This window comes from Elephas maximus, chromosome 1 (assembly GCF_024166365.1).
Source record: "Elephas maximus indicus isolate mEleMax1 chromosome 1, mEleMax1 primary haplotype, whole genome shotgun sequence".
In the NCBI taxonomy this organism is placed as follows: Eukaryota; Metazoa; Chordata; class Mammalia; order Proboscidea; family Elephantidae; genus Elephas; species Elephas maximus.
The window spans coordinates 83,862,307-83,881,188 of NC_064819.1; the positions used below are offsets into that span (position 1 = coordinate 83,862,307).

The 18,882-nt window shown below is 40.0% G+C and overlaps 2 non-coding genes across 2 annotated transcripts; one reads left to right on the top strand and one right to left on the bottom strand.

Annotated features, from left to right (window-relative positions):
* Nucleotides 1-271: 271 nt before the first annotated feature.
* TRNAP-AGG (transfer RNA proline (anticodon AGG)) lies at nucleotides 272-343 on the bottom strand. The gene has a single exon. It is a non-coding gene; the product is annotated as a tRNA-Pro (tRNA).
* Nucleotides 344-16,819: 16,476 nt separating this feature from the next.
* On the top strand, nucleotides 16,820-16,891 carry TRNAA-UGC (transfer RNA alanine (anticodon UGC)). Its single transcript has one exon. It is a non-coding gene; the product is annotated as a tRNA-Ala (tRNA).
* The last annotated feature ends 1,991 nt before the right edge of the window (nucleotides 16,892-18,882 follow it).

Below are 18,882 nucleotides of genomic sequence, written 5' to 3' on the forward strand. Positions count from 1 at the left end.
CCCGAGTGGTATGGAAAATACTGCAACGAAATCTGTATGCCTTCAAAAGAAAAAAAAGTTGCGGTCGAGTGAATTCCGACTCATAGTGGCGCTATAAACCCAAAAACCAAACAAAACCCACTGCCGTCCAGTCGATTCCGACTCATAGCGACCCTACTGGACAGAGTAGAACCGCCCGATGGTTTCCAAGGAGCGCCTGGAGAATTCCAACTGCCGACTTCTTGGTTAGCAGTTATAACACTTCATCACTACGCCACCAGCGTTCCAAAATGGGCTCGTCCGGGATTTGAACCCGGGACCTCTCGCACCCTAAGCGAGAATCATACCCCTAGACCAACGAGCCACTTCGTTTCATATCGGTAAGGCTCTGATAAAGTATTTTCCCTTGAGGACAGGCCATTGTGAAGAACAGAACACTATTTTAAAGTCCTAACTTTTCCGGCTCCCTTTGCAGGAAGACCAGGAGATTTTTCTTTGAAGGTCAGTGAGAATGTGGTGATGCAACTCAAGGTAAAACTCACAAAAGTCTGAGGCGCCCCCTAAAGCTGGGCCTCCAGGAGTTTTTCTCTCTTAAGCGAGTCTACTCTCCGTCTCCAGCAATAAACAATTCTAACTCTGGTACCAGCTGCAGTGACCATTTCGACACCTAGTAAGCAGCGATTCTCTGTATCAGCCTGTTCGTTTCTCATTTTCAAGTTGTTGGTTTGATCTCAATTCTCTGATGTATCCATAAAAATATCCATAAAGAGCTGTTAATTTTGCCACTTTTTTCTTGTCTTGAGGATGGGAGAGATGATTTCCAAGTTCTTTACATGCCAGACTGGAAACCAGAAGTCATTAATTTTTAATCGATTGCTTGATAATGTTTTGGATACATCAGTTCAATAAAGTATATTGTTAAAATTAGATTCATATGCTTATTTTTAGTCGTTTAATGTGGCTCCTGGAAAATTGGAAATGGCATAAGTGTCCCTCATTTATGGCTTGCATTATATTTCTGTTAGACAGCACTGGCTAGAGAAGATGGTACCTGAGTAGGTGTTGTCCTGGGAGAACCACTAGGCAGAGAGGACAGAGTAGGACCTACCCACATATATGTTTCATATCTCACATGGACATGGAAATGTGGTCACATGCATGATCTCCTTCAATCTTTAGAGCATCTGGTTTTACATAGCAGTCATTGGCCTCATTTTTAAGATAATGAATGAAGGCTAACTACATTTCGGTAATTGCCCTGCGTCTCCCACCTCAATACAATGTAAAAGAATCCTTGCTTATTTAGGCAATAAAACACTCTATGATACTCTGTCCAATCAAGTATTTCTTAAATAAAATGCAATCGTCTGAGCTGAGATGGGCTGTATGACCTAATGGATAAAGTATCTGCTCCCCAATCTCTGTACAGTCAACGTCCCTATCCTCATGTTGCTTCTCACTTTGTACCAATTTTCCTTTTGCAGCTTGATGTAGTTTCTGAGGTTGGAACACTGTAGGTTATTTTCTCCTGACAGTGTCCCAGTAGTTTCCAGTGGAAAACAGATACCGACTGTGTAAGCAAAACACTGAAAAGTAGAAGAAGAAGAAGAAAGCACATTACCTGTTATTCCTGATAAAGAATGACAAGAAAGAGGTTGATGTTAGAGTGGGAAATATGGACTATTTATACATGAGTCTTGATGACTCCACTGCCATTTGCTTTCATTGTTCAGAATTCTAGTTTCCTTATTAAATGTTCAGCAGAATTTTTCATATAGAAATGTTTATTTTTGTTCTTTCCTCAAACAAAAATAATTTGGAAATTTGAAACAGGGGTGTAAGGCTGTAGGGCTGTTATCAGCAAGAAAATTCAAGATGCTCTTAAAATTGTTTAAAAATTCAAAGATGTTCAACAAATTTCCTTATTGTAGCAGTTTAATAATGCAGTGGACCCAGGATTCAAACCTAAGTTTTTTTATTACAAAATTTTTCTTGCATACACCACACCCACATTTGTACACTCATACAGTATGGTGATTCTTTTTCTACAGGACTTTAAACATTTCTTGCAATTAAAACCATCCCTTCTCCCCCACCTCCCCATACATAACATGAAAGCAGAAAAGAATCATAAGTACAACCAAAAAGCATTTCTTCTAAGTCGATCCCGAATCACAGGGACTCTGTAGGACAGGGTAGAACTGCGTCCTAGGGTTTCCCCTATAATACAGGATACACTTGCCCCTATAGAGTCTCCGCAGCTGTAATCATTATGGAACCTGACTGCCATGTCTCTCTCCCTGTGAGCAACTGGTGGGTTCAAACTACTGATCTTTCTGTTAGTAGCCAAGCACTTTATAAGTGCACCATCATGTAGTATATTAGAATTTCTTACCCCACAATTTCTGTAGTAGAACCATCCCATAGGGTTTTCTAGGCTGCAATATTTACAGGAGCAGTTCTCCAGGTCCTCCTCCTGCAGAGCAGCTAGATAGATTGAACCAGAGACCTTTAGGTTAGCAGCCTAGCTGGTAACCATTGTGCCACCAGGGCTCCTGGAGTTTTTCCTTTTAATTTTAAATAAAATATTCAACACTTCATGGGATACCATATCAATATGGAAATAAAGGAGAGGATGATAAAAATATATATGTATACAACCTGGTTGAATTTGCTAAAATCAGTAACTAGTATAATGACATATATAGGAATATATACATGTAGATAGTGACATACATAGGAATACATACATGTATGTATATTAAAAAAAAATTCTCGGCTGCATGGATTTACCACTCTTACTTCTATTACAATCTCCAAGCTGGGATGCAATTGTTATATAAGAAAAGGGATGGTAATAATTATGCAAAGTTCAACAAAACTGCCAAAACTCAGGATTGAACAAGGGACTGTAGATTCCTCAGGCTGACACTCTCCCAGCCAAGCTATTTCAGCTATTTGCGGAGAGGATTTTCAGTAATCCTTTCAAAGTTCTGTTTTACCTTTTTACTTACAAGGCTCGTGTATTTTTAAATACTGAATCTCATTCAATATTATCTACTCACTCTCCCAAAATTATACGGGCTCTGTTGCCACCCATGTCTGAAAAATGCGATCCAATTATTGGGAACCTTTGATGGGTTTGTAGAGGAGGCAGGTGAGGAAGGAGAGAAATAGTGAAAACGGGAAGAAGCTTCTGTACCTGGTAACCTCTGGCTGTTCCATGCTCCAAATGCTGCTCAGAAAACTAATGGAATTCCAAATGAATGCAGGAGTCTGTTCTTTTTCTCCTCCTTCAGTCCTTCGTTTTCCGTCTTGCTGTTCGATGACACTGGAAAGAGGTACAGAGGATTACTGAGCACCTTAATGTGGTGCTGTCCTTGCTTCAGAGTAGAAACGGGGAACCATTTAAAGGCAATGTACTGAATAATTTGTGTATTTCCATATGAATTCACAAAACGTGTTTCCCAAAGGAGAAAAGAACAGAAATGTTGGGAACTATAAACAGCAGATGAGTTGTATGGTTTCCAACCTCCTCAAGGAAAGGACACACTCCCTTTGAACTACACCTGTCTCACTACAGGAAGGTCATGAAGATCCACTTTGAAATATTACCCCGCATTTCTAAGAAGTCTTTGCAGATCTGAATCTTGGCCAGAGAAATGCTCCACTGTTTCAAATCCCACTGGACCTCCCAATCTGGTTGCATCAGAACACGCAAGACCAGAAGGAACAGGCTCACTTGTGCTCTATTTTGTGGTTACTGAGGAACAAAAAAAAATAGAAGAATTGAGAGAAATTAAAGACATCCTCGGACAATCTATTAAGCATCTTCGATAACAGACCCTTTTGTGTTCTCAGTTGGGCCTCTGTCAATTAAAAGACAGAAGGCTGAGGACCTACCCACTTATTCCTTCTACCCATTCCCGGTCTGACTCCCCACATCAGCCTCAGCTGGCAGTAATATTTAGGATCAATCACTATACATGAAGGCACATCTTTCCCAAAATCCTCTGACCCAGGAAATAGGGAAGGACATTTCTCAAGGAATCCTTTCCAAATAGAAGGTTGAAAAAATCATTAGCGCCCATGAAAGTAAAGGTGTGAAAGACAGGGATGAATTGGGAGAATGCTAGACTAAAGCATTAAAACTACCAGATCCTTTCCCAGGGTTGGAAACGTCCTCAATTTATGTCAAAATGATGTCTCCTTCTTGCGCCAAGTCACCCGACAACAAATACCCTCCAATACTCACTTTCTCAAGTAAATTTTCTAAAGGTCTAAGACTAGGAGAGTCGGAACTGCGTGCCTCCAACCTTCTTTGCCTTCCTCAGTGTTACAAACAATAAGACTAAAGAGCTCAACTATTTATTGAGTGAGAGATGTTTGCAAACCACTGTCAGTTCTAGAGAAACTGCTGCAATTACCACAAAGCCTCTTTTTTTTTTTTTTTTGCCTTATACACTGTTTACAATTTTGTGATAAAATAGAATGTACATTTGGCACAGTAGTTCAGAAGACCAAGTCACAGGGAATACACAAGATCCTAGAAATACAGGTTTTGTGAAAAAGAAACTTTTAGGCTAGATATCTACCATTATTTTCTTCAAAGTGGGCAAGGTCCTTGGGAAAACAAGAAGGAGCATTCTGGAGGGATGAATGAGGTTGATTTACAGGGGGATATTTAAGGATAATATAAATGTCCAGAAGTCTTGGAGCACAGTCCAGGCTTTCGGGAATTATTTAATTTTTATTACCGTATTTCAGTATTTTAAGTCTTTTTTTTTTTTTAATAATTTTTATTGTGCTTTAAGTGAAAGTTTAAAAATCAAGTCAGTCTCTCACACAAAAACACATATACAGCTTGGTATATACTCCCAATTACTCTCCCCCTAATGAGTCAGTCCACTGTCTCCCTCCGCTCTGTCTTTTCGCGTCCATTTCATTAGCTTCTAACTGCCTCTAGTCTCTCATCTCCCCTCCAGACAGGGGATACTAACATAGTCTCAGGTGTCCACCTGATCCAAGAAGCTCACTCCTTGCCAGCATCCCTCTCCAATCCATTGTCCAGCCTAATCCCTATCTGAAGAGGTGGCTTCAGGAATGGTTCCTGTCCTGGGCCCATAGAACTTCTGGGGGCCATGACCACTGGGGTCCTTCTAGTCTCAGTCAGACCATTAATTCTGGTCTTTTTATGAGAATTTGGGGTCTGCATCCCACTGCTCTCCTGCTTCCTCAGGGGTTCTTTGATGTGTTCCCTGTCAGGGCAGTCACCGGTTATAGCTGGGTGCCATCTAGTTCTTCTCATCTCAGGATGATGTAGTATGTGGTTCACATGGCCCTTTCTGTCTCTTGGACTCGTAATTACCTTGTGTCTTATGTCTTGGTTTTCTTCATTCTCCTTTGATCCAGGTGGGTTGAGACCAGTTGATGCATCTTAGATGGCTGCTTGCTAGTGTTTAAGACCCCAGACGCCACTCTCCAAAGTTGGATGCAGAATGTTAATAGATTTTGTTATGCCAATTGACTTAGATGTCCACTGAAGCCACAGTCCCCAAACCCCCGCCCCTGCTAAGCTGGCCTTTGAAGCATTCGGTTTATTCAGGAAACTTCTTTGCTTTTGGTCCAGTCCACTTGTGCTGACCTCTCCTGTATTGTGTGTTGTCTTTCCCTTCACCTAAAGTACTTCTTATCTACTGTCTAACTAGTGAATACCCCCCCCCACCCTCCCCTCCTCCCCCTCTCGTAACCACAAAAGAGTCTTTTCTTCTGTTTAAACTAATTCTCAAGTTCTTATGATTGTGGTCTTAGACAATATTTGTCCTTTTGCAACTGACTAATTTCACTCAGCATAATGCCTTCCAGGTTCCTCCATGTTATGAAATGTCTCACTGATTCCTCACTATTCTTCATGGATGCATAGTATTCCATTGTGTGAATATACCATAATTTATTTATCCATTCATCTGTTGATGGGCACCTTGGTTGCTTCCATCTTTTTGCTATTAGAAACAGTGCTGCAATAAACATGACTGTGCATATATCTGTTCATGTAAAGGCTCTTATTTCTCTAGGATATATTCTGAGGAGTGGGATTGCTGGATCGTATGGTAGTTCTATTTCTAGCTTTTGAAGGAAGAGCCAAATTGATTTCTGAAGTGGTTGTACCATTTTACATTTCCACCAGCAGTTTATAAGTGTTCCAACCTCTCCACAGCCTCTCCAACATTTATTATTTTCTGTTTTTTGGATTAATGCCAGTCTTGTTGGAGTGAGATGAAATCTCAGTATAGTTTTGATCTGCATTTTTCTAATGACTAGTGATTGCGAACATTTTGTCATGTATCTGTTAGCTCCCTGAATGTCTTCTTTAGTGAAGTGTCTCTTTATATCTTTTGCCCATTTTTTAATTGGGTTATTTGTCTTTCTGTAGTTGAGTTATTGCAGTATCATGTAGATTGTAGAGATCAGGTGCTGATAAGAAATGTCATAGCTAAAAACTTTTTCCCAGTCTGTAGGCAATCTTTTCACTCTTTTCGCGAAGTCTTTCGATGAGCATAGGTGTTTGATTTTTAGGAGCTCCCAGTTATCTACTGTTTCTTCCGCATTCTTAATAATGTTTTGTATACTGTTTGTGCCATGTATTAGGGCTCCTAACCTTGTCCCTATTTTTTCTTCCGTGATCTTTATCACTTTAGATTTTATATTTAGGTCTTTGATCCATTTTGAGTTAGTTTTTGTGCATGGAATGAGGTATGGGTCTTCTTGCATTTTTTTGCAGATGGATATCCAGTTATGCTATCACCATTTGTTGAAAAGACTGTCTTTTCCCCCATTTAACTGTTTTGGGGCCTTTGTCAAATACGAACTGCTCATATGTCAATGGATTTATGTCTGGATTCTCAATTCTGTTCCACTGGTCTATGTATCTCTTGTTGCACAAGTACCAGTCTGCTTTGACTACTGCGGCGGTATAATGGGTTCTATAATCAGGTAAAGTAAGGCCTCCCACTTTGTTCTTCTTTTTCAGTAATGCCTTATTTATCCGGGGGCCTCTTTCCCTTCCATATGAAGATGGTGATTTGTTTCTCCATTCATTAAAGAATGTCCTTGGAATTTGGATCGGAATTGCATTAAATGTATAGACCACTTTTGGTAAAATAGACATTTTTATAATGTTAAGTCTTCCTATCCATGAGCAAGGTATGTTCTTCCACTTATGTAAGTCTCTTTTGGTTTCTTGCAGAAGTGTACTGCGGTTTTCTTGGTATAAGTCTTTTACATCTCTGGTAAGATTTATTCCTAAATATTTTATCTTCTTGGGGGCTACTGTAAATGGCATTGATTTGGTGATTTCCTCTTTGATGTTCTTTTTGTTGGTGTAGAGGAACCCAACTGATTTTTGTATGTTTATCTTGTATCCCAATACTTTGATGAACTCTTCTATTACTTTCAGTAGTTTTCTTGAGGATTCATTAGGGTTTTCTGTGTATAAGATCATGTCATCTGCAATAGAGATACTTTTACTTCTTCCTTGCTAATCTGGATGCCCTTTATATCTTTATCTAGCTGAATTGCTCTTGCTACGACCTCCAACACAAAGTCGAATAAGAGTGGTGATAAAGGGCATCCTTGTCTGGTTTCCGATCTCAGTGGGAATGCTTTCAGGCTCTCTCCATTTAGGGTGATATTGGCTGTTGGCTTTGTATAAAAGCCCTTTATTATGTTGAGGAATTTTCCTTCTGTTCCTATTGTGCTGAGAGTTTTCATCATGAATGGGTGTTGAACTTTGTCAAATACCTTTTCTGCATCAATTGATAAAACCGTGTGATTCTTGTCTTTAGTTTTATTTATGTGGTGGATTCCATCAATTCTTCTTCTAATGTTGAACCATCCCTGCATACATGGTATGAATCCCACTTGGTCATGGTGAAATACTTTTTGATATGTTGTTGAATTCTATTGGCTAGAATTTTGTTGAGGATTTTTGAATCTACGTTCATGAGGGATATAGGTCTATAATTTTCTTTTCTTGTGGCATCTACCTGGTTTTGGTATCAGGGTTATGGTGGCTTCATAGAATGAGTTTGGGAGTATTCCGTCCTTTTCTATGCTCTGAAATACCTTTAGTAGTAGTGGTGGTAACTCTTCTCTGAACATTTGGTAGAACTCTGCAGTGAAGCCGTCCAGACCAGGGCTTTTTTTGTTGGGAGTATTTCAATTACCTTTTCAATCTCTTCTTTTGTTATGGGTCTATTTAGTTGTTGTACTTCTGTTTGTGTTAGTTTAGGTAGGTAGTGTGTTTCTAGGAATTCATCCATTTCTTCCAGGTTTTCAAATTTGTTAGAGTACAATTTTTCATAGTAATGTGATTTGATTCTTTTAATTTCAGTTGGGTCTGTTGTAATATGGCCCATCTCATTTCAGGTTATTTGATTCCTCTCCTGTTTTTCCTTTGTCAGTTTGGCCAGTGGTTTATCAATTTTGTTGAGTTTTTCAAAAAACCAGCTTGTGGTCTTGTTGATTCTTTCAATTGTTTTTCTGTTTTCTATTTCACTTAGTTCAGCTCTAATTTTTATTATTTGTTTTCTTCTGGTGCCTGTGGGTCTCTTTTGTTGCTCTCTTTCTACTTGTACAAGTTGTAGGGATAATCCTTTGATTTTGGCCCTTTCTTCTTTTTGGATGTGTGCATTTATTGATATAAATTGGCCTCTGAGCAACACTTTTGCTGTGTCCCAAAGGTTCTGATAGAAAGTGTTTTCATTCTCATTGGATTCTCTGAATTTCTTTATACCATCCTTAATGTCTTCTATAATCCAGTCTTTTTTGAGCAGGGTATTGTTTAGTTTCCAAGTGTTTGATTTCTTTTCTCTGCTTTTCTTGTTACTGATTTCCACTCTTATGGCCTTATGATCAGAGAAGATGCTTTGTAACATTTCACTGTTTTGGATTCTGAAAAGGCCTGCTTTATGACTTAATACATGGTCTGTTCTAGACAATGTTCCATGTGTACTGGAAAAGAAAGTGTAGTTGGTTGCTGTTGGGTGGAATGTTCTGTATATGTCTATGCGGTCAAGTTGGTTGATTGTGGCATTTAGATCTTCCGTGTCTTTATTGAGCTTCTTTCTGGATGTCCTGTCCTTCACCGAAAATGGTGTGATGAAGTCTCCTACTATTATTGCGGAGCTGTCTATCTCAGTTTTCCATGCTGATAGAGTTTGTTTTATGTATCTTGCAGCCCTGTCACTGGGTGCATAAGTATTTAATATGGTTATATCATCTTGGTATATTGTCCCTTTAATCATTATATAGTGTCCTTCCTTATCCATTATGATGGATTTAATTTTAAAGTCAATTTTGTCAGAAATTAATATTGCCACTCCTGTTCTTTTTTGACTGTTGCTTGCTTGATATATTTTTTTCCATCCTTTGAGTTTTAGTTTGTTTGTGTCTCTAAGCCTAAGGTGTGTCTCTAGGAGGCAGCATCTAGACGGATCTTGTTTTTTAATCCATTCTGTCACTCTATTGATGCATTCAGTCCATTTACATTCAGTGTAATTATGGATAGGTATGAAGTTAGTGCTATCACTTTGGTGTCTTTTTTTCTGTGTTGTTGACAGTTTCTTTTTCCCACTTAATTTAATGTGCTGAGTAGGGTATCTTTATATATTGTCCTTTCCTCATATTTGTTGTTGTTGATTTTGTTTCTGCTGAGTCTCTATTTTTTTCTTGTATTTTATTTTGATGAGTAGGAGAGTTTGTCTCCTTTGTGGTTACCTTATTATTTACCCACTATTTTTCTAAATTTAAAACTAACTTTTATTTTTTTGTATTGCCTTATCTTCCTCTCCATATGGAAGGTGTATGATTACATTTCTTAGTCCCTCTTTATTATTTACATGTTGTCTTCTTTTATATAATAACATTGCTGTTACCCTGTTTTGAGTTTTTTTTTTTTTAAATAGTTTTGCTTTGTTTTCTTTTTTTTTTTTTTTGGATTTCCCTGTCTGGGTTGACTTCTGATTGCTCTGCCCAGAGTTCTAGTCTTCGGTTGATACCTGATATTATTGATTTTCTAACCAAAGTACTCCATTTAGTATTTCTTGTTGTTTTGGTTTGGTTTTTACCGATTTCCTCAACTTGTGTTTATCTGGAAATGTCTTAATTTCACCTTCATATTTAAGACACAGTTTTGATGGATATATGATTCTTGGCAGGCAATTTTTTTTTTTTTTCAATTTTTTAAAACTGTCATCCCATTGCCTTCTTGCCTGCATAGTTTCTGCCATGTAGTCCAAGCTTATTCTTATTGGCTCTCCTTTGTAGGTGGCTTTTTGTTTATCCCTCGCTGCTCTTATAATTCTCTCTTCATCTTTGGTTTTGGCAAGTTTGATTATAATATGTCTTGGTGACTTTCTTTTAAGATAGACCTTATGTGGAGTTTGATGAGCATCTTGGATAGATATCTCCATCTTTCACAATATCAGGGAGGTTTTCTGCCAACAAGTCTTCAACAATTGTCTCTATATTTTGTTATCCCTCCGTGTCCTGGTGCTCCAGTCACTCATAGGTTATTTCTCTTGACAGAGTCCCACATGATTCTTAAGTTTTCTTCATTTTTAAAAAATTCTTTTATCTGATTTTCTTCAAATATATTAGTGCCAAGTGATTTATCTTTGAGTTCAAAAATTCTAGCTTCTACTTGCTCAGTTCTGCTCCTCTGACTTTCTATTGAGCTGTCTAATTCTAAAATTTTATTGTTAATCTTTTGAATTTCTGATTGCTGTCTGTCTATGGATTTGTCTAGCTTATTAAACTTTTCATTATGTTCCTAAATAATCTTTCTAATTTCTTCAATTGCTTTATCGTGTGTTCCTTGGCTTGTTCTGTGTATTGCCCCATTTCCTTGATGTCTTGAAGGGTTCTGTATATTTAACTTTTGTATTCTGGCTCTGGTAATTCCAGGAATGCACTTTCATCTAGAAGATCCCTGGATTCTTTGTTTTGAGAGCCTGTTGAGGTGATCACGGCCTGTTTCTTTATGTGACTTGAAATTGACTGTTGTCTCCAAGCCATCTATAAGTTATTGTATTAGTTTATGCTTGCTTACAGTGTTGTAGCTGCTTGCTTTGTTTTGTTTTGGTATACCTCCCTGGGTTGCTTGAGTGAGGTAGCTTGATTATTTTCACCTTTGGAGCTCTGATGGCCTGTCCCCAGCTGGCTAGAGCTGTTATCAGGTATATAAGTCTAGCAGTCCATTCAGTTTTTTTGTATGAATTCAACTCAGGTTTCCAGGTAGCTGATCACCAAGTGTGTGGTACAGGCTCTGTCCTACAGTCTTAGAGGGGCAGGGGTGATTCGCTTATATAGCGGTATCTGATTGCAGCAGGGGGCCACGCTCTGAACAGGGCAGGAAGCTGAGAACCGACCCCCGAGTCTCTCTGAGAAAGATGCAACCCTGTTCCCAGGAGCGTGCAGGTGGGTGGGTTTTGCAGAGGGACCATGGGCACCCAAAGGTTTTGATTGAGAGGATTGCAAGGTACCAGTCCTCTTTGGACCCCTGTCGTAGATGGCTGGGTGACCTGAGTGAAGTGACCAGTCCTTAGGTCCCTGATGTGCTTAGGTGAGGACCTTGCTTAATAGGCAAAGCAATGTCAAACGTCAAACACCCACCTTTCCACCGCACAGCTGAAATGGCTGGAGTTTGCCAACAAGGGCCTATTTTCCCAAAATATGCCCATACAAGTCCAGGCAAAAGGGAAAGGTGCTCAAGATCTACGGACAGTTTATGCCTGGACAGGAGCCGCTTCTACCTTGAGCTTCCCCGGTGAACGGAGCTAGCAAATTATCTTTTCCCCCAGTTGCAATTTTTTTCCTTCCCTAAGGCCAGGAGGATGGCTCTATGTGCTCAACAGGGCCTACCTCAGGCCCAGGGATTCCACTGCTGGAGCCGGCTCGGCGGTGGGGGCGGAGGGTGTTGGTAAAATATATGGAAGTACTTACCTTTTGCCTGGAGTGCCGTTCTTCTGAGGTTCCAGAGGTGTGAGTAGGCTGTGTGGCTGGCTGCTTTTCACTGAGGAAACTGCAGCCAAAGGCTAGTACCAACCCGCCACCGCAGCTCCGGGAATGGTGCCTGAGGGCTTCCCACTATTCAGGTCCGGTAACTCCTCTCAGCTTCTGAGCAGTCTCTTCCACCGCCTTCCCCTCAGTTTGTTTTCTAAGCTTGCCTTTGAAGCTCAGGGCTCCCAGCTTCTCACAAATATACTGCTTTCACTTGTTTTTTGGGTCTTCCTTGCAAAGAGGGCTGGCCAGAAGACTCTGTCTATTCCGCCATCTTGGCTCCACCTCCTATAGAGACATTTTTGGAACCAAAAAGCATTTGACAGGCACAGCAGTGGAGTGGAAATTCCTAGAAGCTTACTGGTCATACAAACCAGATGTGATAAGATTGGCCATGAAGAAACAGAGGCAGTGGCTGTTCTTTACAAAGGAAGCATTCAGCATAGCTAGGATCCATTCACTTTTATTTGTAGTGGGTCCTCAACTAATGACTGTGTCCCAAGTCAACTCTTATATAAGTCGAATACATTTTTTGTTTGTTTTTTAGTTTTCATCATTGTTGCCTTTTGTTATCAATATTTTTATAAATTTGTTCTTCATTTTCCAGGGTTGGCATGACAATGATAACATAAGCAACCTCGTCTGTAGGACATATTATTAACGATAGGATGTACAGAATTCAAAAACAAGGGTTGTGGTAAGTGGCGCGCTTTCTTACTGAAATAGGACTTACGTCGGAACTACCTGTATTTATTTTCCTTTTTGATAGAAAAACCTTTTGGGCTGCTTCACATGGGTCTGCCTCCTTTTGATGTCAACTGAGGTTTCCAATAAATGTTTTATTTAAAGATTTAAAATAACAGGGAAAATGGAGTAAGGAAATATAGGAAAATTGATGCTATGGAATATCAACTGGGAATGTGTTGATTCTTCTACTTTCATATTAGGAAGGCTTCTAATTCCCTGACAGTCTTCCTGACCTTGCCCAGAGTGCAAGCCACTCGCTCGCCTGAAAAGACTCGGGATCTACAGCCATCCTCTGGTTTTTAGGCCCAGCACCTGCAGAGGAATCTGAAGGCATTAAGATGGGCTCCTCTGCTTTTGCTCCGTCCTTTGGCTCAGAAATCACGAGGCACTAAAGAAAACTGTCCGCTCCTCACCCCCGTCCCTTTTTCTGTCTTTCTGTCTCTTTAATAATAGAACAGATGGGAGCCAAGATGAACCACCTGTTAACATGCATGCTTTTGATTTGGGTGGCTTAAGTGATTCCGTTGATATCCGGTTCTTCGTTTCTTCCCTTTCCGAAAGTCTTCCTTCCTTTGCCACAGTACCTTTAGGGGATGTAGAGGCTCACAGCCCATGAATGGAAGAGCATTCAAGGCAGTTCACCGGGTTATGCTTTTACTTTCTATGTGTGCAGGAATGGAATGGAAAATATTAGGAGAACTAAATCTGTATTCCTTCAAGGAAAAAAAAAAAGATTGCCGTGGAGTTGATTCCAACTGATAGTGACACTATAGGACACGATAGAGTTGCCCATAGTGTTTCCTAGAATATGCCAGTGACCTTTTAATAGCCCAATACTTAACTACCGCAGGGCTCCATTCCTTAATTAATACTGTTAATAGTGTTGGATCAGAGAAAAACCGCGGAAGTGACTGGGATCGAACCTGGCGCTTCATACCTGGAAGGAATGCCCTCTCCCACTGAGCTATGTTCCACACTCAGGGTCAGCAAGCAGAAATTTAGCTTCACTTAGTTGTATTACAATCCAAAGGTCTTGGAATGCAATTGTCATTTTAAAAATGGATGACAATAATTACGCATAGGTAAACAAAACGGCCAAATCCCGGAATTAAACGAGGGACCTTCAGATCTTCAGTGTAGCTGCTCTCCTAACTGAGGTATATTGCCTGCTAGACACATGACCTTAGTTATACCTCAAAGTATTGTGTAGAAGACTAGTGTACTTTTAAATACAAATTTCAGTCAATATTATCTATTCACACACCCAAAATTACATGAGGTCTGTTGCCACCCATGTCTGAACAAAGTGATCCAATTTTTGGAGACTTGGGATGGGTTGGTAGAAGAAGATTAGAAGGAATAGAAAATAAAACAGGAAGAAGCTTCTCTCCTTGGTAACTTCAGGCTCTCCTATGCTTTAAATACAGCTTAAAAAACTAAGGAAATTCCAAAAGAAATGATCAAGCCTGTTCTTTCTCTCCTCTTTCATTCCAGTCCTTCTTTTTCTGTCTTGCTCTTTGGTGACACTGGAATGGGGAACAGAGGATTAATGAGCACATTAATATGCTGGCGAGCTTCTGGCTTCTGAGTAGAAAGGGGAAACATTTAAAAGCAGTTCATCGAATAATGTGTTTATTTCCACATGAATACGCCAAATGTGTATTCAAAGGGAGAAAAGAATGGAAGTACGGAAATTGTAAAAAGCAGATGAGTGTGTATGATTCTGAACCCTCTCAAGGAATGGACACACTCCCATTGAGCCACACCTCTCTCACAACTGAAAGAGCATGAAGATCCTCCTTGAAATATTAGCTATATTTCTATGATATCTTCGCAGATCTGATAGCTGGCCAGGAAGAAACTCCACTGTTTCAAATCCACTGTACCTCCCAAGGTGGTTCTATCAGAACAAGCAAGTCTAGAAGGAAAAAGAGAAAGTGGAAAGATCATGCTCACTTGAGCTCCAGTTTGTAGGATCAAATATATGTATATATATAGAAGGATTGAAAGAAAAGTAAATATATCCTTGGACAATCTGTCAATGATCTTTGTTGACAGATCCCTTTGTGTTCTTAGTTGGAACTGTGTCAATTAAAAGACAGAAGGCTGAGCACATACCCATTGATTCTCTCTATCCCTTCCCCCTCTGATTCACTGTCTCCTTCTCTGCTGGCAGTAATATTTAGGATCAATCACCCTACGGCTTGGCAGGTGGTTTCCCAAATTCATCTGAGCAAGGAAATAGGAAATGAAATTTCTCTAGGAAAGCTTTCCAAAGAGAAAGCTGAGGAAATTATTAGCCACAATGAAAGTAAATGTGTGACAGACCTAGCTCACTTGGGAGAGTCCTAAGGGTCTAAAAGTCTCAGATCCATTCCCAGGATTATACAGGTCCTCAATTTCTGTCAAAATGATGTAACCCTCATGCCCCAAGTCACCAGACAGTGAATACCTTCCAGCACTCACTTTCTCTAAGACAAAGAGAATTGGAACTACTTGCTTCTGACCTTCTTTGCCTTCACCGGTATTAAAAACTACAAGACTAAAGAGCTCGACTATTTATTGAGTGAGTGAAAGAGGAAAGGAGAGATATTTGCAAACGGGCAATAAGTTCTAGAGAAATTGCTGGGCCTATTTCAAAGCCGTTTTTTGCTTATATGTCCTTTACAATCTTGTGGTAAAAAAAAGAATGTGCAGTTGATACAGTAGTGCAGAAGAATAAGTCACATGGAACACACAAAATCCTAGAGATACAGGTTTTGGGAAAAAAAATTTTTATGTTAGGCATGTACCATATGATACTCCAAAGTGAGCAAACATCCTTGGGAAAACAAGAAGGGGCATTCTAGAGGGATTACTGAGGTTGGTTTACAGATGGATGTTTAATGATAAAGTGCCCAGAAGTTTTGAAGTATTGCGCAGGCTTCTGGGGAATTGTTTAATTTTAACAGCAGTAAATACTTTAATTCAGTATTGTAAGTCTTTAAATAAAGATCTGCCTGCAATATGCTCCTCAATACCACATGATCTTGGATCAATAGGCTTTGGACTCACTGTACAGACCATCCGCCATACAGGCTAAGCTGAAAGCATCCCAGTGAAAGAAAAGTCCTTGCTTAAGTTCTTCCCTGGCCAGTCCAACCCCATCTGCTTAGTATCATTCAGGACCTCCTCGTATTTTCAGATTCACCAATGGCATATTTTGATGACTTCCAGGGCTCTTTGACTTTTTCCTTTCAAACATCTGTATCTGAAGGAAGCTTTACATTTATGTCACTGGGTTGTCAGAGGGAAAGGAGTTTGACAGGTTTGCTTTGTTGTTGCTATGCAGTTCCTGACTCTGCATTTGACCTGTAGATTCTACCAGTCTAGAAAAAAGTCACTTCATGCAAAGCTGATGGAGTTTTGAAGTTTCCCCACCTTTCAAATCATTTGTGGACATGATCCTCAAGCGAGGGATAGAGATGGAGTGTGGAAGCAGATCTATGGACCAGCTCAGAAGGTGTGAAGTGACAGGAGCAATGAGAGTCAGCTGGAAAGGATGGTGGCAGGGCACTGACCCAAGCAGAAAAAAAGTAGAAGTGAAGTTCAATTAACCATTTCCACTAACGTCTGCGGCTGCCAGTGATTTAAGGAGCTACCCATTTGGAGTCATTATCAGTGTGATAGATATTAGAGAGATGTGATTTTTGTGGGACTTTCCTGGTGGAGGCAAGTAACTTTCACTTAAAGAGTCTGCTGGGAAGTATACCTTGGAGAGGACTACCGGAGTGGAAAGATCCTAGGACCAGAAAAGGTTATTCAAACAACAATCCAGTTAACCTTCTCCATCTATCACCACTAGACAGTATCCACATTACTAATTCCAGAAAGTGTGCAATTTAACCCTGTGGTTTTATTTATTTATTTTAGTGGGTTGGTGTTATTCTAGGCAATGTTTTGTTTTGTTTTGGGGGGGATGCGAAGAAGGAACCACACAGAAAAATATCAGTATCCTTTTATGAAAAGTCATCATCAAGCTAGTCAGTCTTCAGGGGGTATAGCTCAGTGGTAGAGCATGTGCTTTGCATGTACAAGGTCCCTGGTTCAATTCCTGGCACCTCCACTTCACCATTTAGCAACCTCAACCTCTAATTTCCTTTATCATGTTTGTTCTGCTCACAGGAAAAGAAAGCCAATGGTCCAAACAGTTGCTTTTAGTGTTCTTCCATTTATACTTGTTGGGGCTTAACATCTCCCTCGGCAGGATGTCAGCAGAAGGAAGACAAGAAGGAAGAGACAGAGAAGGAATCAGCCCTTGCCCCAAAGCAAGAAGACTTTCACCACAACATGTAATCAATTAATATTCAGTTTTAGTTAGCATATCATGGATAACCAAGGTAGAAGAACAAGGACAGAGAGAAAGGAGAAAAGGAAATGGCCCTCCGAAAACCCCTTAATGCTTTTAATCATTGAAAGTCAGACTAGAGGAAAGTTTCCAGCTGATTTTCTGGCCCTTAGTGGCACAGTGGTTAAGAGTTCATCTGCTAACCAAAAGGTGGACAGTTCCAGTCCTTCAGCCTCTCCTTGGAAACCCTATGGGGCAGTACTCTCTGCCCAATATGGACTTTAGGAGTCAGAATTGACTCAGTCCCAATGGGTTAAAATGGCCCTCTATTGCAATCTTTGACAGAGCTGTCAATGGGGGATGAGTGATTAGAGGACATTGGACAAATCAAACAACAGCACTCAAGAAACACAGAGATATTCAACATGAACATTGCAACTATAATCCAAATTTTAGCGACCGACAGTATCACTGGCCACAATAGTTCAATTTGGGAGTAGATTAGCTTTAAGGTCTTAAAAGTTTCTTGTGCCACTCCTGGTTTTAGCAGAGCAGTTATTCTTGTTCATCGTAAAATGACTTTCATTGGAGGATTTCAAACACCATGTTGTAGAAAATATCCCACACTGCACACACACCTAGCTGAATTAAAATGACATATGAGCATTGGCCAGTACCCTATTAAAATTCCCTTCTACATTTCTTATATTTGGCTACAGAATCCCACTTTCTTGTCTTTAGAACTTTAAATAAAGTCACATAACGTATTCAGTTCACACCACACCAAAGATTTTGAGGGAGATGCATCCAAAGGACTATGTAGAGGGGAGAGGAGAAAGAGAGCAGAGAAGGGTAAAAATAGATAGATGCATCTCAGTTCTTGTGTTTCCTGTAACAAACACTCTCAATTGGAAGCCATTTCAAGAAGCTTCTACTTCTTGCCAAACCAGAAGTAAGGGACTAAGAAGGGGTTCCAACCCTCAATATCTGACCTGGGATCAGAGGCCTTATCCTTCGGGCCACAGGACTGATACACTAAAAAAGTAGTCCAAATCTGAAAGGAAAGTGTTGCTGGGGAGCATGTGGTTTCTGTTTTCAAATGCTTAACTTTGAGATTGAAAGAAAATTGAACGACATTCAAAAAGGAATCAAGTAGCAGCTGAAACCACTGAAAACAATTACATAGCATTAATAAACTTTGCAATGATCAGGAGTGATGGATTTCTTCCAGGGTGTTCTTCTCTAAGTCACTGATAATAATGATACTTTGGGTGGAGAAACACAAGCTGAAAAGTAAACTCTTCGATAAAGGGGTGCAGATGACAGCATGAGAAGGAGCTCCAAAGGTTAGCATGTTCAGGCCTCTCCTGCCTCAAAGATAAGATGGCAATGCCCCAAGGAGAATGGTCTGGAAGCTCAAACAAGAGCTTCCCCTGTCAGAAATGCCTATTTTTAAAGCCAGGAAAAAATTGTATTTTAATCCATTTGTAACATGGATTTTAACAACTTGATCCTCTATCAACAAGTACAAGAATCACCTGACACGGAGGTAGAACTAAATACTGGGTCCCTTACCTCACTTGGTGAGAGGTTTAGAGGTCTGATGTGCAATTGGGTGACTTCCAAGCTACTTCAAGTGGGAGAAGAGAGCCAAAATAGCTGGGAGGGGTCCTTCTCTCATTGAAACGCTAACCTCTGAGGTACTTTGCTTAAAAGTCATCCCTGAATTGTCTTGGTATTGATCTACAAAGGAATCCAAGGCACTTATG